The sequence below is a fragment of the Phocoena phocoena genome, chromosome 2, assembly GCF_963924675.1.
Source record: "Phocoena phocoena chromosome 2, mPhoPho1.1, whole genome shotgun sequence".
Lineage (NCBI taxonomy): Eukaryota > Metazoa > Chordata > Mammalia > Artiodactyla > Phocoenidae > Phocoena > Phocoena phocoena.
The window spans coordinates 45,249,738-45,272,297 of record NC_089220.1 but is presented as its reverse complement, the minus strand read 5'-3'; the positions used below and the strand labels follow the sequence as shown (position 1 = coordinate 45,272,297).

General features: G+C 40.2%; 1 non-coding gene across 1 annotated transcript; it reads right to left on the bottom strand.

Moving 5' to 3' along the window:
• Positions 1–1,375: 1,375 nt before the first annotated feature.
• Positions 1,376–1,482, bottom strand: LOC136119748 (U6 spliceosomal RNA). Its single transcript, XR_010655707.1, has one exon. It is a non-coding gene; the product is annotated as a U6 spliceosomal RNA (small nuclear RNA).
• Positions 1,483–22,560: the final 21,078 nt, after the last annotated feature.

Genomic DNA, 22,560 nt, shown 5'->3' with positions numbered 1-22,560 from the left:
CAACTATACATCAATAAAATTTTAAAAATATATAAAATCTAAGTAAAAACCAGATTTGCTAGGCAAAGGTACTTTTTTTTTTTTTGCAGTACGTGGGCCTCTCACTGTTGTGGCCTCTCCCATTGCGGAGCACAGGCTCCGGACGCGCAGGCTCAGCGGCCATGGCTCACGGGCCTAGCCGCTCTGCCGCATGTGGGATCTTCCCGGGCCGGGTCACGAACCCATGTCCCCTGCATCAGCAGGTGGACTCTCAACCACTGCGCCACCAGGGAAGCCCTAGGCAAAGGTACTTTAAGCCAAGTTCACCAGCTCAACTTCCTCTCCCTCCAAGGTCCCTCTTAAATATATTAAGGCACTTCCAATGCTCTGAAGAGCTTTTAAGCCAACATGTAAAGTAGTGTCGGAGCTAACCAGGTGCTGAGAGGGGGAAAAGGGGGCCTCCAGGCTGAGGGATGTGTAGGCCCAAAGGCCTTGAGATGGAACAGAGATTGCCTGATTTGATAAAGGAGCTAACAAAATGTTTCTTGCTGAACTACTCTTAGATTTCATTGACAACACAGATATTTAGAATATAGGAACATCAGGAATGCAGATTGTTACTTATGCCTTTATTTCTGGTAAAAAGTCAGACATTAAGGAGGGAGACCATTGGGCAGGGTATCAAATCTACCCAAGTGTTAATTATGATGATAAGAATGTGAAGATTTCTGGAGGGATTCCCTTTTTTTTAATGTTATCAAGAGGTGGGATACATATGGAAATTGCCGTGGATCTTTGTGTTGGTGCTGTAGAAGCCATCATCTAAAGTTGCTGAAAGGTCAAAGGGCACTGACAACAATGGGATCTGTTTTTTTTTTTATTAATTAATTTAATTTATTTATTTTTGGCTGCTTTGGGTCTTCGTTGCTGTGCAGGCTTTCTCTAGTTGTGGTGAGCGGGGGCTACTCTTTGTTGCAGTGTGTAGGCTTCTCATTGTAGTGGCTTCTCTTGTTGCGGATCATGGGCTCTAGGCGCACGGGCTTCAGTAGTTGTGGCACGTGGGCTCAGTAGTTGTGGCTCGTGGGCTCTAGAGCACAGGCTCAGTACTTGTGGCACACAGACCTAGTTGTTCCGCGGCATGTGGGATCTTCCCGGACCAGGGCTCGAACCTGTGTCCCCTGTATTGGCAGGTGGATTCTTAACCACTGAGCCACCAGGGAAGCCCAACAATGGGATCTCTTAAGGGCAATACCTTGGAGACAGGAAGTCCTGAGACCTTGATTTGGTTTTACCTTGGCATTTCCCTGGAGGAGGCTGCTGTCTTTTACTTCCCTTTATAAGTGTGCAGGTCACCATAAAGCAAGTTGATCTAAGGGACTTTTTTTTTTTTTTTTTTTTAAATATGGAACGCTTCACGAATTTGCGTGTCATCCTTGCGCAGGGGCCATGCTAATCTTCTCTGTATCGTTCCAATTTTAGTATATGTGCTGCCGAAGCGAGCACTAAGGGACTTTTTAAAAAAAATTTATTAATTCATTTTTGGCTGTGTTGGGTCTTTGTTGATGCGCACAGGCTTTCTCTCTAGTTGTGGTGAGCGGGGACTACTCTTCATTGTGGTTCGTGGGCATCTCATTGCAGTGGCTTCTCTTGTCACGGAGCCCAGGCTCTAGGCAAGGGCTTCAGTAATTGTGGCGCAGGGCTCAGTTTCTCTGCGGCATGTGGGATCTTCCCGGACCAGGGCTTGAACCCATGTCCCCTACATTGGCAGGCAGATTCTTAACCACTGTGCCACCAGGGAAGTCCTCTAAGGGACTTAGTTTTTGAATAAATTAAAATTATTTTCAAAATGATTTCTGCGTATATCAGTTTTTGTTTTTGTTTTCTCCTGAGAAGACTCCTGGTTGTTAACTTTTATCAGATTTTCACAGGGGCACAAGATCCAAAAAGAAAGATAAGAACTATGATTTTCTGGTATTTTTCTGGTTTCAATACTTATTCAACTTTCTATCCCTCACAATCCACATCTCAGTTATGAGATACACTCTTCTCTCTTGGCAGTTTGCTGCCCTGGTTCTTCTGTTTCTCTTTAGTTGCTCTTTTATTTACTGTGAATGAAGCTCTTTCTTGTGGCTGCGTAGCCTCTACCTTCTCCATTCACCACCACCACGTTTCATCCATGCACAGGCCGGGCATAAACTCAGCGCTTCACACATGCTCCAACGACTTCATTCCAGGCGAAGTTAAGTGCGTGCCTTTGTAAACTTTAAATTTTGGAAAGCACGTTCACTTTTCTCATTTATTTGAGCTTCATGGTAATACAATTAGTAGGTAGGGAAAGGTACGATCACACTCAGGGTTGTAGTTCTGTAGTAAAGAGACCTAGAGGCAAAGTCCAGTGGAGCCTGCCTCTTGGTTTCCTCTGTCCTGCAGTGGAGGGAGTAGGTTGGGTTAAGGATGAAGAGTTTGGAGGTGGGGAGGAAGATGAGATGGTGTTTTTCCTTTGGAGGTAGGAGTGAGCTATTGAGGAGCAAGTGGTAGGTTCTTACTTTTTTCTGAGCTGAGAGCCCCAGTCTATACAAATAAGCCCATTACACTGGGTTTTAATTTAATGTGATGTTTGCTGATTTGAGATGACTAAGTTCCAATCATTGATGAAATAACCAAAGTTATATACTACATATATTTAGAACTTCTCTGTGGCTGTGCCATCTCAGGCCACCTTATTCTGTTCTTCTGTCAGCACCTTATCAGTCCCATGACCTCACCATGCCACACTGATGCCCAACCCCACCCAAGAGCTCCTTCTCAGGCCTGAGGCACTGCACTGGCTCTACTGGCTTGTTTCAAGGATTATTCCCATTGTACAAATGGAGAAATAGAATCAAAGGAAGGACTTGCCTCAAGTGGTTTCACTGCCTCCTAGTCTGATCCTTCTCCTAGACCAGTGCTATTCGAAGTGTGGCCCACTGGCCAGCTTTAGAGCAAGCCTGTGATAAGAGCAGAAATGAGAGGAAGAGTTTCAGAAACCTTACTAGCAATTTGACTAACTTTCTGTGTGCTGAGTTTAAGAATCAAGAATTTGAGCTTTTATCAAACAATTTCATATTTCTAGTAGTTTCAGTTTTACTATATTTTACAAAAGAATCAGTTCTCAATGTATTAAATATTAAAAAAAAAACCCACAACTGGTCCTTAACCAGAGACAGTTTGAGAAACACTGCATTAGACCACACAGACTCTTTTTTTAAATTTATTTTTTATTTATTTTTGGCTGCGTTGGGTCGACGCTGCTGCACATGGGTTTTCTCTAGCTGTGGTGTGTGGGCTTCTCATTGCAGTGGCTTCTCTTGTTGCGGAGCATGGGCTCTAGGCGCGCAGGCTTCAATAGTTGCAGCATGAGGGCTCAGTAGTTATGGCTCATGGGCTCTAGAGCACAGGCCCAGTAGTTGTGGAGCATGTGCATATTTGCTCTGGGGCATGTGGGATCTTCCCAGACCAGGTCTCGAACCCATGTCCCCTGCATTGGCAAGCAGATTCTTAATCACTGTGCCACCAGGGAAGCCCCGTAGACCACACTGACTCTAATGGAACTCTTATGATGAAGATGTGCTGGCCACGTGGAAACCATTGTCACTTCATTTTGATGATATTTGTGTTGTGTTTTGTAGTTTCAGTGTCTTTCACCCCTCTGAAATTCCCAGTAACAATACAGTGAGTGATATGGTAAGAATTCTGGGGTCTTTGCTAACTTTGGCTCTAATAATACCTGTTTAATCTTGGTCAAATGGTTTAACTCTTCAAGCCTGGGTTTCCTCATCTGTATGAAAATTTTATATTCCATACATATATACATATTTTATAGTCCATACACATATATATATTCCATACATTCATACTGTGTGGAACTTTATATGGAAATTTTAATATTATATTTTGCTTAAACTGCAGAATATTCATAAGCTCTCAGTAGGTATACTTAGCTTTAAGGTTATACATTTGAAACAAGAGGGAAGGCACAGTACATTTTTTATCCTGCATTTGTTAATGTACAGAATATCCCCACCTCAGTTGAGAAACAGTATCATTTCTAAAACACACTTTGATGAACACTGAATATTGAAACATTATATAATTGTCCCATGGATTCTGAGGGTGATGGGTCCTAGGATCCCTAGTGGATATCAAAATATATAAAATGGTATGGATATGAAGGACCAACTGTACTTATCTCATAGAGGTGTTTTCTGATTAAATGAGATAATGTATACAAAACAGTTAACATAGAGTCTGGATTATACGTTGTAAATGCAATAAATGGTGGCAACTAACCAACTTCAGAAAACACTGAAAATGGAGATCATATTCATCTATTGTCATGAGAAAAGTGCAGATGATTAACATGGATTTAATTATTAAATGTTTAAGCAATATCAACTGCAAGATCCTTTGGTGGATACTAGGGTATAATCCTTGTTTTCCAGCAGTTTAGAATCTAGTAGGGTGTATTAAATACACATATGCAAGATGTGCATGGAGTAAAATAAGGGCCATAAGGGAAGAGGAATCAATTATTGATTCATTGAAATAATCAAGAGGTTTTGAGGACAGTGTTTGAGATGAACCTGAGAGGATGGATTGAACTTTGAGTCAAATATCGACATAGGGCTTCCCTGGTGGTGCAGTGGTTTGAGAGTCTGCCTGCCGATGCAGGGTACACGGCTTCGTGCCCCGGTCCGGGAAGATCCCACATGCCGTGGAGCGGCTGGGCCCGTGAGCCATGGCCGCTGAGCCTGTGCATCCAGAGCCTGTGCTCCGCAACGGGAGAAGCCACAACAGTGAGAGGCCCGCGTACAGCAAAAAAAAAAAAAAAAATTGACATAAAGAAGGTTCAAGTGATCATGATACATTGAGCTAATATTGATCAGATATTAAATAAGACATGGCTTAATTCCAGTATGTACAATATGACCCCCTCCAACTTTGATTAAAATTATCTATACAGGGCTTCCCTGGTGGCACAGTGGTTGAGAGTTCGCCTGCCGATACAGGGGACCCGGGTTCGTGCCCCGGTCTGGGAAGATCCCACATGCCGCGGAGCGGCTGGGCCCGTGAGCCATGGCCGCTGGGTCTGCGTGTCAGGAGCCTGTGCTCCGCAACGGGAGAGGCCACAACAGTGAGAGGCCTGCATATCGCAAAAAAAAAAAAAAAAAAAATTATCTATACAGATAAAAGTCTAGATGGAGGTGTTATGTGGTTATTTCTTGGTGGTGAGATCATAGGAAATATTTATTTTATTTAATTTTTTGATATTTAAGGTTTTATAATATATATTTTAAGAGTAGTTATAGGGCTTCCCTGGTGGCGCAGTGGTTACGAATCCACCCGCCAATGCAGGGGACACGGGTTTGAGCCCTGGTCTGGGAAGATCCCATATGCCACGGAACAACTAAGCCCGTGCACCACAACTACTGAGCCTGTGCTCTACAGTCCGTGAGCCACAACTACTGAAGCCCACGCACCTAGAGCCAGTGCTCTCCAACAAGAGAAGCCACCGCAATGAGAAGCCCGCGCACACAACGAAGAGTAGCTCCCGCTCGCTGCATCTAGAGAAGGCCCACGCACAGCAATGAAGACCCAATGCAGCCAAAAAATAAATAAATAAGTAAATTTAAAAAAAGAGTGGTTTTATAACTGGACAAAACTACTTTTTAAAAGGGCTGGCTAAATCAAAGCTGCAGATTTAAATGAAACTTGGTACAACCTTTTAAAATGCATTTTGGCAGTTTGTATTAGTAACTATAAAAGTGGTGATACTCTTTCAACTAGAAATTTCATTTCTGGGTATTTATCTTTAAAAATTTACATTCATGAGAATGTCCTATGGTTTCTTTATAACGGCATAAAGGGAAGGAAATAAGTAAGTCCAAGAATAAAGAATTTGGTAAAATTTGTATGTCCGCCTAATATAATTTTATGCAGCTGTTAAAGTGTTTATGAAGCTTATGTAGAAATAGCAGAAATAGTTATGAAAGAAACCCCCCCCCAAACCCCAAAAAACCCAAAACCCACCAGGATCCAAAATTTTGTGTACACTATGATCACAACACTGTAAAATAAATATGCATGAGACAAAAGGTCTAAAAGAAAATAAGCTGAATGCTGAGTGGCTGTGTTAGAGTGAAGGATTATTTTTTTCTTTATTGTCCTCATGTTTTATGATGTGGTTAAAATTATTTTTACAGTGAAAGCAATTAGCATTTTAAAGGCTGAGTGTAAAAGGGTCCTCACTGGCACTCTGATTTGAAAGTATTAAGTAAAATACTAAAAACTTCTTATAGTCATCATTTACAATCTCTTAAACTTCTAAAGATCACATTTTGAGACTGTCAACCTCAAAGTTGATCAGCTTGCTGGTAGATATTCCTGCCATGATTTGCATAGAAAAGAATAACATAAAGGACTCTTTCAACCCCTTCATTTTACAAAAGAGAACTCTGAAGCCCAGCCTCCCCAGACAGTAGCGGAAGCAAAATTTGAACCCAAGTCTACTAGGTTATCTAACAGTAATCTAACACCATTTATAGCTCCACATCCACCCATGAGTATTATTAGTAGATTTGTCATGTCTATTGGCTGTTGAACACTGGCGTTACTACCATTCTGGCTAGCCTGAGGGGTTGATTCCTTTCTCTTCAGGTCTTACTCGAGCTTTCACTCTTCACCACTTGGGGGCCCGAAGATGCCTCACCCGGCTCTCCCTTTTTTAAGTCCCCCACTCTTCGCACCCCCAGCGTCCGAAGTGTCGCAGAATCCCGGCAGGGGCGCTGCGACTCCCTGGCTCCGCGGCCCCTCCCCTGGCCAACCGTCGATTGGGCCGGCGCGTGACGTCACGCCGTTCTAGCCAAACAAATGGGTTTCGGGGCGAGCGTTGGGCTCCGCCGCGCCGCGCTGGGCGCTCGGTCCGCCTCAGCGGTGGGGAGCGAGCCAGGCCAACTGCCGCCGCCGCTGTATCGCGGTGTGCAGCCCCGGGCCAGGCCCCGGCAGGGGCAGGAGCGCAGGTGGGTCTGGGCCGGGGTGGGGCGTGGCGTGAGAGCGGCGCGGTCGGGGTCTGGCGGCGGCCACCGTGGCCGCTCCCCGCCCCCTCCCGCCGGCCGCCTGCGCTCTCGGGGCGCCGGGCGGGTGGGGGTGGGGGCGGGGGCGCCGCCCGCGGGTCCGGGGCTCGGTCTGGGGCAGGGACCCGGCGGCCCGCACCTCGTCCGGGGGCGTCCTCTGCCCGCACACGGGCCGGGCGCTGAGCGCCCCCACGGGACACGGAGGGTCGGGCAGGCCGGCGGGCGGGAATGGGGTCCCGGGTCAGGGCTGAAGCGGAGGAGATCCGGGATAGGCCGTGGGGAGGCTCCAGGTCGGCTCTCCCACCCCCGGGACCGGCGGCCGGTGAGGAAATCGGGCCCTGGGTGGGGGTAGCCTCGCCCTGTCGCGCCCGCCGGGGCTCTACCGCTCCGTCCTTCCCCGTCCCAGCGCAGGTGAGCTGGCGCCTGTCCTTAACCTTCTTCGGGGACCTGGCAGGACCGAGGCTCGGAAGCTTCTCTAGCCTCCGGGCTGGCGCAAGTCGACTGCGGTTCCGCCCCAGTCCCGATGAAGTCATAGTGCTGTGGTTTAGCGTGTCTGTGACGTCAGGGGTTTCCAAGAGATGAGCTGTGATGTCATGCAGACCCCGGCGGGGAGCTTGACACGCAGAAGGGCCAGGAGGACCGGGAGGGGAGAAAAAGGAAGGTAAAGCTTCTGTCAACGCCTAGCATCGCAGAGATTTTGAATCGAAAGTTGTTCGATATCAGTATTTTACAATTTTAATGTAATAGTTGTTAAGTTCTTTAACTTCCATTTCGAATATTGTTAGTACAGTTCAATAAGACCCATATGATTTAGGAAAATCTCAATCAGGTGGGGTTTTTTTTTTGTGGGGGGTGTTTAATGTAAATGCATTTGAGAAAGCTAAACTCATAGTTTGATGGCTTGTGATCGGAATTGCTGGAAAAAACAGAACCAATTCGAGTGCTGATAATTATTTGCCTTACTCTATTTTGCTAGACAATTTTGAAATCATTTATCTGCCTATTTGCTTTTTTTGTTAGTGGTCTGGAAGAGAGAGAGGGGATTTTAAGTCAACTTTTTCTTTTGTAAAGAAGGGAGGAGGAGTTCTGAATTAATCCAACATTCTTCTTAAATAATAATTACCTGGGGATTTAATTTATCCAGGTTGTCCCTGTCCATGGATAATTGAGGGTTTCCTATGCTTATAGCTCAACAACAAGGATTTTCCTTGTTTTCTTACTGAGACTGGGCTGTAACAGTATAATAACATATACCAGGACTGCTTGCCTGGACGAGTAACTAATATTACATCTGTAATGCTTTCAAATATGAAACTACAGAATTTTAAAAAAATGCCCTGCCTATGAATATTGCTTTTCTTCCAAAAGAGATCAGGCCAGAAGAGAAGCTAGTCACCTGCCATTAATGACTCTCTTCAGGTATTGCAGCATATCAGGACTTTTGCTCATTTCTTCCTCTCTATAAAATCATTTAAATAGGATCTAGTTTGAGAGGTAGATGGCTTAAAATTGAAGCATAATTACAATTTAGTGTCTTCAGCAGGAAGCTTGGATAGGAGTCCTCAGCCTGTCCCCACTGACCTTGACTTGTAATGTTAGGGTTTTTTGTTGTTAATACTTCCTTCTCTTATTTGCTCTTTAAAAGTGATTGATAAGGTATTGTCTGTCTAGATTCTGCATCAACATGCTAGTGGAAGTCATGCTCTGTTACTACGTTTTTTGTAGAAAATGAAAGCAAAAATTTACCCTTGTTAATTACCATTAGATTTGACTGGAAGTTTACAAAACAAAGTGTTCCTGTAAATCTCATTTTAATGCTTACTGGACTTTGGAAATTCTATAGAATTTTGTGCAGTACTTGAAAATTACTTTATATATATATTTATTTTAAGAAATTAGGAATCGTGTGGTGACAGTGTTAAGGCTCTAAAGACAAAATTTGGGTTTTTGGGTCTTCAAGACTGATAAGTACCAAATTAACATGAAATTGCTGATTTTGAGGGTGTTAATCTACCTACTCTTTAAAATGAAAAGATCATGACAAGATATTATGTAATGAAGTTGAAGGAGGTACAGAAGGGATACTTGCATGTGTCTTTTCCAGGGAGCCTTTCTGGGGGAGACTACGTGGATCTGTGTAAATTAAATGTAGTAGGGTATATGGTGAAAGTCAAACTACATGTGAGTTGAAAGACATATAAATGCTGATAATAAAATAACTTCTCCTTGGCAGTACGTTTTTTCTTCCTCAATGGTGTTTAGCAGTTATGATTTTTTTTATGAAAAATGAGTTGATAGCGGCTTCCCTAGTGGCGCAGTGGTTGAGAATCCACCTGCCAATGCGGGGGACACGGGTTTGATCTCTGGTCTGGGAAGATCCCACATGCCCTAGAGCCACTAAGCCCGTGCACCACAACTGCTGAGACCGTGTGCCACAACTACTGAAGCCCGCATGCCTAGAACCCGTGCTCCACAATGAGAGAAGAGAGAAGCCACCACAGTGAGAAGCCCTTGCACTGCAACGAAGAGTAGCTCCCACTTGCCGCAACTAGAGAAAGCCCGTGTGCAGCAATGAAGACCCAACACAGCCAAAAAATAAATAAATAAAATAAATAAATTTATTTTAAAAAAATGAGTTGATAGGTGGAGAATAAATGTCCTCATGTATTCTGATATGACCTAGGAACAATGACAGGTGTAAAAAAACCAGCTTCTTTGTATAGTTGCATAACCGTTTCACCAGCCATAACACATAACACTCTGAAACATTTTTACAGTTTGTTTCTACTTTTGGCAGGTTATTTTTCACCCAGGCCTAGCAGTTTTGGGTCTAGGAAGCAGCTTCCACTTCTTATAAATGGAAATTTATTTGAGATCGGTATTATTTTGAAATATTTTGTCGTTTTATCCAGTTACAGCATTTAAGGGACTATATCAGCCAGTCATTAGTGATATAGCATCTTTCTGACAGATAAAAGCAAATGTGAACAATGAAAGTGTTGTATTTTAGAAATTCTTTAGGATATGTTTATTGGATCAATTCTATTAACATAACATCTAGAATTTAAATTCTTGTACAAATTTTCTACTTTCTTTTCTTTTCTTTTTTTTTTTTTTTTTTTTGAGGTACGCGGGTCTCTCACTGTTGTGGCCTCTCTCGTTGCGGAGCACAGGCTCCGGATGCGCAGGCTCAGTGGCCATGGCTCACGGGCCCAGCCACTCCGTGGCATGTGGGATCTTCCTGGACCTGGGCACGAACCCGTGTCCTCTACTTTATTTTCTAATAACTATGCTCAGCCAGTTTAATTTGCACAGTTTTGATACTCTAGTAAACCTTAATCTTGTTTTCATATTTGTTGGGGAGAGAACTACTAATGGTTAGAAACATCATTCAGTGTTATCTTCCAAAATTTGCAGCTGTTTAGAACCAGATACTTGAGAGAAGCTACTATGGTAGAATGAATGCCTTCCTTGTTAGGTCATGTGTGACAAAGGCAAAATTCAGCAAGTGCATAATCTGCAGTCCTTTGGAAGCTACAGTAACAAAAAGCAAATTAACTCCCAAGTGCATTTAGGTCATTGGAAATTGAATTCCTATCAATTCTTACTGTTGCATAATTTATCTTTCCCCCTGTAGTTCATGTTTATGGCACTTTGAAGCTGATGAATGTACTGTATTATCTGGGAAAAGCATTAATAATTTAAATGTAGGTGTTTCTTAATGTCAGTTGAAAGAGTTTGTCAACCTTCTGTTTCCAGCTCTGTCTTCTGGTTTGCTCTACACAGAAGAGGCTCCAGATCTTCCCTTTTTAAATGTTCAACTCCAGAAACTTAGCACACACATTTTCAACCCTCAGCACAATGTAGATTTAAATGTGAAACTAAGCTCTATTTATGTGTGTATTATATTATTATCAGGCATGGGTTTTATTCATCTAACAAACATGTTTTGAGTACCTCTCTGCCAGGTCCTCAGCCAGGGACTGTGTGACCTTTGTTTTAACATTCCCTTGCCATGGGGGCCATGGGTCTGAAGGGCAAGAATTGGACCAAGAGGATGAACCATTTATGTTATGCAGATTGGCCAGAGGTTTCGTCTAAAGGTCAGTTAAGGAGGTATTAGAAGCTCAGGTAAAAAGAATAGGGAACAGATTATCATAGCCCAAGACAGACAAAGGGGTCAGGCTCCACAGGTTTGGATTGTGCTAGAATGAAGGGAGCTTAGTGAGAGCATTTTCTTTCAGGCAAGAGCAAGCACTCAAGGCCAGAACTAGTCTGTATAGGCAGTCTAAGACTTGAGGTAGAGAGAAGAGGAGCAATCCAGACATCCCTCTCTCAGAGGCATGTATATATACCTTCCTTTTCTTCTCTAAGGTCAATCCTTTAATTGACAAACTTCTGAAATAATGTGAGCCTCACATTATTTCCACTCTGCTTTTTTCTCCTAACATTTTATCATGAAAATGTCAATCACAGAAGAGTTGCAAGAAGTGTTTATACATTGAATATGAATATCTAAATATCTACAATGTAGATTCTGTAATTCTTATTTTGCTGTATTTGCTTATCTATTTATCCGTCCATTCTACCCTCTATGTATTTATGAATCCATCTTATATTTTGGTTGTATTTCAAAGTAAGTATACTTTACCAGTAAATACTTTTGCATGCCTATCATGAACTGTTTGTTTACTTATTAAATAAGTAAACAAATAGTTTAACTTGTCCATTAGTTTGGACAAGTTCATACATCTGTTTAACCCATAACCCTGTCAAGATATAGAATATTACCATTTCTACGGAAGCTTTCTTTGTTCACCTTCCAAGTCAATTTAATTAAATTTTTAATCTCCTGCAATCTTACTTCCACTCTTCTGAAACTACCTGTTGAAAGGGCCTAGCTGTTAGCAGTGCATTTGAGTGGCATTATGCTGGGTGTTCAGAATACAAAGAAATGAAGAACATAGCCTCTGCTCTCTTTAAGCTTATAATTCAGTTTGGATTTTAATTAGGTGTCTGATAAATGTTACATGAATTCAGAGGAGGCAACTGGGACTGCCAGACAAAGCTTCCTAGGTGTGGGCCTTGGATTGGGCGTTTATTTTGGGATCTGGAGAAGAGGGTTTATTTACTTATTTATTTTAAAAAGACTGATTAAAAGTATGGTATTAAAAAAACAAAAAGAAAAAGTTATGATATGAAGCTGCAGTAGCAGACAAGGGACCCAATTACGGAGGGAGTTTGAGCATTATTTTTTACTCAGGACAATCTTTGAGAAAGGAAGTAATGTGAAAAACGGATCTTTTAGTTAAATTCTTAGCCCATTTGTCATCTTTGGTATTTAGTTGTACAGAAGACATCTTCATTTTTTGAATTCTCTCCTTTCGGTTCTTTGCCTATCTCTGATTTCTTCTGATTTATCAGCTTGGCTGGCAATTCTTCCTCTTCCAGATCCAAACTATCTAAATCTCTGTTCTCTTCTTTTTTTTTTTAAATTGAAGTATAGTTGCTGTACAATATTATATGTTAACAGGTGTAGAATATAGTAATTCACAATTTTTAAAGGTTATAGTCCATTTATAGTTATTATAAAATATTGGCTATATTCCCCATGTTGTACAATATATCCTTGTAGCTCATTTTATACCTAATAGTTTACACCTCTTACTCCCCCACCCCCAATTGGTAACCACTAGTTTGTTCTCTATATCTTGAGTCTGTCTAAAGCTCTGTTCTTGACTCTTGTTGTGCTCCTTGTAATCTGGCCCTTAGCTCTTAAGGCTTCTCAGTTATAATGCTTTCCAGGTCAAGCCTATATCTGTATCCATAAGCTGTTAACTCTTTTTAGGTTTCTAACTGGCAATAGGATACTGTTGTATTTTTTTCTTTTTGAATTTTATTTATTTATTTATGTATTATACAGCAGGTTCTTAATTAGTTATCCATTTTATACATATTAGTGTATATATGTCAATCCCAATCTCCAGATTCATCACACAGATATTGCTTTTTTTTACATCCATGTTTACTTTGTATTTATTTTTCAAGTATCTGTAGCAAGAGCATTTGCTCTAAGTAGTTGTAGCAAATGGGATTTATTAAGAAAGAGATAGGTAAATGTTGAGTAGGCTGAATGAACAGATTAGACTGAACTTCTAGAACAAACACCACAGAGACACTGTAGAACTTGCCTGATAAGGGAGCTACTGCCATTATGGGCCACCATATGTGGCAGAAATTTTAACTTCCTTGGGCAGGAACATCATTACATGTTACTTTCTGCTCTCTATATCTTAAGTGGGCTGCTTGGCCACACTTAGGTCTTATGTGAAACCTTAGCTTCAAAGGCATCTGGAAAATGTAATTTTTAGTTATACAGCCTCTGTAAAATAGGAAGTCCACGTGAGAGTGGATTGGAGTGAGTATTGAGTGAGTCTTCAGCACACTTAGTTTGTGAAAAACTAAACTCATTTTCCCCAGATTCCCTAATGGTGGTAAAGTGAATCCTTTTGTAATTTTGCTGTTGCTATGCCAAGAAATGGATATTGCTCTGGTTTCCTGAGATAGAAACTATTGCAATCAGCTGTACCATTTAGATGTTGAGTGTAGTGAGTATAACAGGAAACCAAATCAAATTTACTGACTTGTAGTACTAAAAAGACCAAAGATGAAGCTTGATCCACTTGTACTTAGGTGGTCAGAATCTCATCTTCTTCTTACTTCCTTTATTTAATAAGCTCTGCTTCCATGATGTTGTCCCTTTGTGGTTACAGTGTGTTTGTCAGCACCTCAAGCTCTACGTCCTGTCATCACATCCAGAGGTGGGGAAGGAGAGTGCTTCTATAGAAGCTGTAGGGCAGGGCTCTTGACAGTTTTGCTCCATAGACACCTTTGGCAGTCTGAAGCCTATTGGACCCGTTTTCTGAGTAGTATTTTTAAATTACATAGGATTACAAAGAAAACCAGTTACATTAAAATACAGTTATCAAAATATTTTTTTAAATTATGAGATAGTAACATGTGCTTCTGTGTTAAATAATAAGATTTAGCGTGGGTCTAATAATTTCCAAGTAATGATGAACATTGTCACTGTTTGGAGGTGTCTGCAACTTATGACTGTGTGATAGGAAAATATCTGTGATTTCTACTACTGACAGTGGCAGATATTGTTAATATTATTGTGGTCTGACTGACTTCCCAATAGAAGGAAATGCTAAATTTCAGTTGGAGGTTACTGAAAGTAAAGATAATTTCCCCCCTCATCTGAGTTTATAGACATCCCAAATTGAGTACTTAGCCACTTAGCACTTTATACCGTTATTTATTACTCTTTGTTTCATGTGTATTAGTCTTCTCTCCTCTACTAAATTCTAAGCTTTCATATCTTATATCCCCAAATTGTAGACACATAATTGAAGGCTTAGCTTTTTCCCCTTATCTTTAAGGACATACCTGGGCTATTTAAATTTGTACCTTAAAAAAAAATTTTTTTTTCCATTTTTCTGTTTAACTGAGACACCTTCTAGCAGATTCGGTTATAAGACTTTGTGTATTAAAGTGTTCATTTGCTTCTTGAAAATTAAAAATTTTTTAAATAATGTATTTTAAATAATAATATAAAAATAGTCTATCTAAAGCTCTGAAATCACTCTTGGAACTACTTTAGGGAATTATTGATTAAGCTGGAGTTTCTGAAGATGAAATTTGAGTTTGGTAAGGAAGTCTCAAAGGACACATTTGGTCTATTGTCCAGGAACCAGGAGAGGCAAGCTTGTTTCCAAAGTAGGGCAAGAGATTTGATTTCAAGTTCAGTCATCAGGATTGTTCTCTGGAGGTTCTAGGTACTTTCTACACACCACTTCAGCCCTTGGGGTTAGGTTTCTCTGGTTCAGGCTGTATTCTAGTTGAAGAGCTATACCATCATCACAATAGTCAAGCTTATTTGGGATACTACAAGGACTATGAAAATGGATCCTGAAAAGTCCGTAGAAGGTCTATAGCTTTATGCTTTAGGAATCCTATTTTTCATTTGACATTTTCTTTGCCTGTGTTTTATTCAACATGTTATGTGGTTAGCTTGATAAAATGGTTATATACCACCATTTTTAACTTGTGGAATTTCAAGGCCTTTTATTTATTCATTTACTGAAAAAAAGGGTAGCATGTTTTATACTCCAGGCATTATGCTCAGTGCATTAGTTAACTTCTGTCACTTTTTCTCTTAGCACTATTTACAGATCTATGTATTCTTTGGCAAGTACCAGTCTTAAATTTAAGAATTTATTCTTTTGTCTTTTTATTGTTTATCTTAACACCTTGTGGGTTCCCCTGCCGTATCATTAATAGAATTGATTATTAAAGTCCAGATAAATACTAACTTTTCTGGAAAATCCACATTTTTGTTCGTATTAGTAGGAGGTTGTATATTAAAACATAATTTTACACTCTAGTTGCATATATTTTAAGACTATATAGTATAACATTTTTGCACTTAAAAATGACAGTATAACACATTTTAAAACTACTGATGTTTAAAAATTTCATGGCCTTGGAATTTAAGTGAAAACTTTAGCCATGTTAGCTATTGTTTTGTTTCTGAATCTAACAAATGAATTATTTCCTCTCCTTTATTTGATCTAGGGGCTTAGCCTCTGTATTACAAATGTTATCAGTTACCTAATATTTTTGTGTATATTACCAAAAAGTTACTTGATTCTTACTGTAGTTGTTACCTTGTTTTATTTTGTGAACCAACTTTGACTATCTTGTCTATACTGCTTGAATTTTTTTTTCTTTGCTGTGCCATGCAGCTTGAAGGATCTTAGTTCCCCCACCAGGGATGGAACCCATGCCCCCTGCAGTGGAAATGCGGAGTTCTAATCACTGGACGGCCAGGGAATTCCCTATTCTGCTTGAATTTTAATTTTTCTATTTTAGTAGAGAATGAGGAGTTGTAAAGCCTTTTTAAAGAATTGTTCCTTTATTAAAATGTCGTGGATTTTCCCTTTTTAGGGGACATGGAAAGAAGGGGACTATGCCTCTTTAAAAGATATGAGTAATTTTGGAGATTAAAATTTGCTTGCCAACTCATTTGTTGGGTTACATCAATATTATGGTTTCATTTTATTAAAGTTCTTTTCATGTGTTCCCAGTGTTTCCAGGCATTTCTTTTACCAAACACCTGTTGAGTCTTCTCTTGTTAAATGGTTCTGATTTAGATACATGTTACCTCTTGACCACAGTTTATAGTCCAATAGAATTCTTAAGATTTTGGCTTTTTGAGTAAGTCCCTTAAGGACTGGTCTGACAATTACTGATCTTTGTTTCCTATAGAATCAAATAATAATTTGTTAGAATTGAATCTGAGTAACCCCTATCCTTGTGTTTATGCTGTTTATTTCATATTCTTTGAGAATATTATATGAAATTAATTTGATTGGTCCATTTTTCTTTCCTCCAAATTGATAGTTCAGGAGAAGTTAGGAGGAAATTAATCTTTACCTTTTCCCTTTCCAGTTTTTCAAAAACAATGAGCATAACCTCTCACCTTTCTACTTGCAAAGGATATTAGTGTTACTGGTTTACTAAGGTAATAGCAGTACCACTTTTGAAGATTTCAATTTAATGTTCTTGGCAGATAGCAGATCTGTTTTTTCCCCCCTTTGGAAAAAGTCAAGCCTTCATTAATGAACCTCAGTATAATTACTCAGTTTTTAAGAAATTTGTCATTTGTATGCTTTTAGTGTAGACATCTTATTCAGAGAAGTAAAGCTTAATTTCATTTCCACGTGCATTGTCGTTGTTTCTAAACTGTTAGTGTTCAGTTCACCAAATGTTAATTCTATGCCTACTTTGAGCCTTCTACATTTGAATATTCATTTAGTCTTTGTTGCTGAAATCTTTATAGGATAATACACAGTACTGTATTGGAAAATATAGTCTTTGCCTTCAGAAGGATTTACTGTGAAGGGCTTAATGATATTGTCTATGCCTACTTGTGTTCCAGAGGCCCCAAGAAATTTCCATAGTAGCTACTAGGAATTTCTAAAGGGTTAGAGATTTTGTTTGTGACCATCCAACCCTGTTAGAAACAATTAAATATTTTTACTATTATCAGCAAGAGCATGTAAATGATGCCTCCTTTTTCTGGGTTTATTTGTATGTATTTGTCACTTAAGAGGTTGTTGGTAGTTGGGATCATCAGTAAATGGTTGGTGGCCTCTGACTTAGGATCTGAATAGTCATCTTCCGGAATTAGAGCAAGAGATAGGGCTTTCTTACTGAGTTACCTTTTTATTTTCTTTTTTTCTTGTGGTACGTGGGCCTCTCACTGTTGTGGCCTCTCCCGTTGTGGAGCACAGGCTCCGGACACGCAGATTCAGCGGCCATGACTCACGGGCCTAGCCGCTCCGCGGCACGTGGGATCTTCCCGGACGGGGGCACAAACCCGTGTCCCCTGCATCGGCAGGCGGACTCTCAACCACTGCGCCACCAGGGAAGTCCGAGTAACTCTTTTGTTATACTCTTTACACCATAAAAACTTAACAGGATTTATATATACACGTTACAAAATAGTGTTGAGAACAGAAAACCACCTATGGTCAATTTGATAAATTTCTCAGAGATCCTCATTTTATTTCAATTTCTAATCTGATATGGAGACTTTCACATTACTATTTGTAACTCTTCAGAATCTATACTCCTAACAAGAAAGAACCTTTTGTTTGATTCCTTCAGCTAATCAGAGAAAAGCCTTGTTGGCTAGCTGCTTTTGTTTGTTTTTCATTAAAAGCAGAAAGTGAGAAATTAAAAGATACACAGTATATATTTCCAGCAGTAGAATGACCCCAGTGCTTCTCTTTTTGGTTAAAATGTTTTCTTGCCGTTTTCCTCAAAAGAAGAGTTCTCAGCACTCTCCTTCCCTTTTTACCCCTTCCAACACTTTTTATTCTTTGGTCATTTTTGTATCTAGTGGTCTCAGTAATTAAGTTCAGTGTGGGATCATCTTGAAACTAAAGTCAAAGTAAGTCTTCAAATCATTAAAATCTGCATATACCAAAATTTCAAAAAAGTTAAACGAAATATTTAATTTTGTTTAATAGGATTAAAGAACATATATTTTTAAAATAGGTAATGTGTTTGCATGGTTCAAAATGTGAAAGGTGCAGAAAGTGAGATATTTTCTATTCTGTGCCTTGGGCATACTTTTCCCTCACTAGGGCAACCACTGTTACTAGTTTATAGTCTTCTGGTGTATAGTCTATTTTCCCTACCTTTAAAAACATAAATGGTAGCATAGGGCTTCCCTGGTGGTGCAGTGGTTAAGAACCCAACTGCCAATGCAGGGGACACGGGCTCGAGCCCTGGTCCGGGAAGATCCCACATGCCGCGGAGCAATTAAGCCCGTGCACCACAACTACTGAGCGTGTGCTCTAGAGCCCGCGAGCCACGGCTACTGAAGCCCACCTGCCTAGAGCCCGTGCTCCGCAACTACAATGAGAAGCCACCACAATGAGAAGCCCGCGCACCGCAACGAAGAGTAGCCCCGGCTCGCTACAGCTAGAGAAAGCCCGTGCGCAGCAACAAAGACCCAACGCAGCCAAAAATAATAAATAAATTAAAAGTAAATTTATTAAAAAAATAAATAAATGGTAGCATATTCTACGTAACGTTATCTTTCCTTTTTCACTTGATTTTTTCATTCTTTACATATTGGCATATGAAGAGTGTATTAGTGATAGAAAAGCTAAACTAACAGTGGGTTAAACAATGAAGTATTTCTTTCTCTTATAAAAGTTCAGGTAAGTGTTCTAGGGCTGGTATAGCACTCATGGCATTACTCTTTTCTCTTTCTCTCTTTTTGAGGCATAATAATTACAGTAAAATTCACAGAAACACGTGGATAGTTTGATAAGTTTTGACAGTTGGATGTACCTGTGTAGCAAACGCTGCAGTCAAGATAGCCCTTTAGTCTGTCCGCATTCCCCTTGTCCCCTGCCTGTCAGCCCCACCCCCACCCCGCAGTGATTGCCTGGATTCTTTCTATGCTCTTACAGCTCTGCTGCGTGTTGCTCTTGTCCTTATTGACCTAGCTGGATCTCCAACTACTGCAGCCCATTCTAAGCAGCAGGAGGATGCTAGAGGGGGCAAAGGTTTACATGCCAGCCTTTTTACAGGGAGGTTTCTAGAAGCTGCTACTTCAGGACACTTCCAGTCAGGTTTTGTTAGCCAGAACTTAGTTCATGGCCACATCTGAATGCAAGGGAGGTTGAGAAATGGAGTCTTGCTATCTTTTCCTATTAGAAACAATGTTGTAGCGAATAATTTTCTTCATGGGTTGTCATTTGGGATAAATTCCCAGAAGTGGAACTGCTGGGTCAAAGAGTTTTTGCAGTTTGAGAGTACACCTATTTTTTCATATCCTTGCTGACAGTTTTCATATTTGCTAATCTCATTGGTAAAACATGATGACAGGGTAGCTCTAATATGCCTGATAGGCCATTTAAGTAGAAAGAGCCAAAGTACTTCTCTATGTACGATACCTTGAAAACATGGACTACACAGCCAGCTAATGTAATGCTAAGTTGGGTGAAGCATATAACAGCATGTTACCATTTTATTTAGTCCAGTCCTAAGAGGAAACTGATGGTTGAGGTTAGAAGAGAAACGCTTCTAGCCATAAATACTTAGGAGTGTTTTTCAGGATTTGTGCACTTAATTAAAAAGTAGATCAGGGCATGAGGTTAAAGTATGCTACTCTTTTTTCTTTTGGTCCTCTGTTTTCTCTTGCATACATGCCTTAATATGTAGAAACTTCAACTAATCTTAAAATATCCGTTAACATAATTGGGGAAAAATAATCAATAAATATATTCCATTTGGTTCCTTTTTTTTTTTTTAGAATTATTTCTTTTTCTTTTTTTAAAATTTATTTATTTATGGTTGTGTTGGGTCTTCGTTTCTGTGCGAGGGCTTTCTCTAGTTGTGGCAAGCGGGGGCCACTCTTCATCGCAGTGCACGGGCCTCTCACTATCGTGGCCTCTCTTGTTGCGGAGCACAGGCTCCAGACGCGCAGGCTCAGTAATTGTGGCTCATGGGCCTAGCTGCTCCGCAGCACGTGGGATCTTCCCAGACCAGGGCTCGAACCTGTGTCCCCTGCATTGGCAGGCAGATTCTCAACCACTGCGCCACCAGGGAAGCCCCATTTGGTTCCTTTTATATGAAATTTCTTGTTGTGGGTCTCTTAACTTTCTAAGCTTTTACTCTCTAGTTGCTAAGTGGGATCAGATAAATGATATAAAATATATTCTGCTAAGATTGTAATTTTTTATAGTGTAAGGGTTTGTAAAATGTGTTTTCAACTCTATAAATACAACCTTTTGGTTGGGATTTGAGGGAAAAAAATTCATAGTATTTTTCTTTGCAACTAAGTGGTATTATGAGCTATACTTACTTTTGAAGTAGTAAATAGCATAAAAGATATATAATGCATATGTTTTTCCATACCACATGATGAGGTCTTGGAGAGCAGAGACCTCTTACTTAGCTACCATGGTGCATGGCATATAGCACCATGTACTTGGTAGATCACGTTTTTTCTACAATTGAAGTGGATCTTGGAAAAGTGTTAGAAAAATTATTAGACTCCCAGTAGCAATGTTTTGGCCTGTTGGAGGCAGGGGGAGAAGATGTTAGTATAATATCATTGTTAGTACTTTTGAAATTTTCAACTCTTTAGGTGAAGAAACTTAAGGGGCCAATATTTGTGCTTTAAAGAATAGAGACTTTGAGATACTTTCAGTGTAGGTAGTATCATCCCACCTTATCTGGAGGACAGATTTCTGTAAATCTGCTGTTTTTTTTTTTTTTTTTTGAAAAGCAGTGAAGTGAAGGCCCAATAAGCTAAATAACAGAAAAAAAACATATTTCTTACACTTCAGAACTTTGTAGTCAACCTCAGTCCCCTTGCTGAGGTCTTTATAGTTTAGAATAGAAAGTGGTGCATGTCATGTTCTCTTCTGTGTCCTTAGCTAAACATTTGTTGAATGAATTAATATAATTTTTTTTTTTTTTTGGTTTTGCTAGCACAGGTTTTTCTTGGGAGAAGGTGATATTATTAAGAGACAACATTTTTGCTTATTTGTTAGATCGTGGTGATGGTGTAGGCAAGTGCTTGCCTTAGGCTGTTACCTGTGCCTAGATAAATCTTCATGCCTAACTTCCTTACCTCTTCCAAATCTCTTAAGTAGCACCTTCTCAAGGAAGCCTATGCTGACCACCCTGTTTAAAATGGCAACCGCCACTCTCCTCCTGCACTTCCAAGTTCCCCTACCCTAGTCTGTTTTTCCCCCATAATAGTTACCTCCTTGAAGCATATACTATAAAATTTACTTATTATGATTATTTATTGTCTTTCTCACCATGAAAATGTTAGTTCCTTGAGGGCTTTGATCGTTTGTTCACTGTATTCCAAGAGACTCATAGATGCTCAACAAACGTTTGTTGAATGAATGAAGGTCAAAAAGAAAGTAATGTGAGAAAGCTAGCTATAAAATAATTTACATTAAAAATTATATATTTAGAAATACTTCCATTGTTTAAAAAGTTTTGCTTTTGTCTACCACTGTGTTCCATAATGATACCAAGGTAAACAAACCTGTGCAGAGTTTAAGGACTCTGTCCTCTTGGTAGAAAAGTGACTGAGTTTGGCTTGCTGAAATGCATCATCCGCTTCATGCTTCTAGCATCTTTTTAGGAAGTTCCTTTCCATAGCCTTCAGTGGTGGTTTAATTAATAAGAAAGAGTCTCTGTTCCACTGTGTGCAGATGGAACATCTCTTTCCTACTGGAGGTGGCTTTCCATGAAGTAAGTAGTGACAATATTAATAGCTGTCTTCTTCCCTTTCTTTCTTCCTTCTTTTCTTTCTTTCTTTTTTAAAAAAATTTTATTTAATTAATTTATTTTTGGCTGCGTTGGGTCTTCGTTGCTGCATGCGGGCTTTCTCTAATTGCAGCGAGCGGGGCTATTCTTTGTTATGGTGCGCGGGTTTCTCATTGCAGTGGCTTCTCTTGTTGCAGAGCACGGGCTCTAGGCGCGCTGGCTTCAGAAGTTGTGGCACGTGGGCTCAGTAGTTGTGGCTTGCAGGCTCTAGAGCGCAGGCTCAGTAGCTGTGGCACACGGGCTTAATTGCTCCACAGCATGTGGGATCTTTCTGGACCAGGGATCGAACCTGTGTCCCCTGCATTGGCAGGTGGATTCTTACCCACTGTGCTACCAGGGAAGCCCTCTTTATTTCTTTTGACTAGGTCTTATGCCAAACATTTTATGGGTATTTTAAAAAAAAATCTTGATAACAACTGTATGAGGAAAGTATTTAGTCCCTTTTTTCTTGCAGAAAACTGAGTCTTAACCTGCTATATAAAAAATATATAAAATAAAATTCAAAAGAAAAAAAAAGAAAACTGAGTCT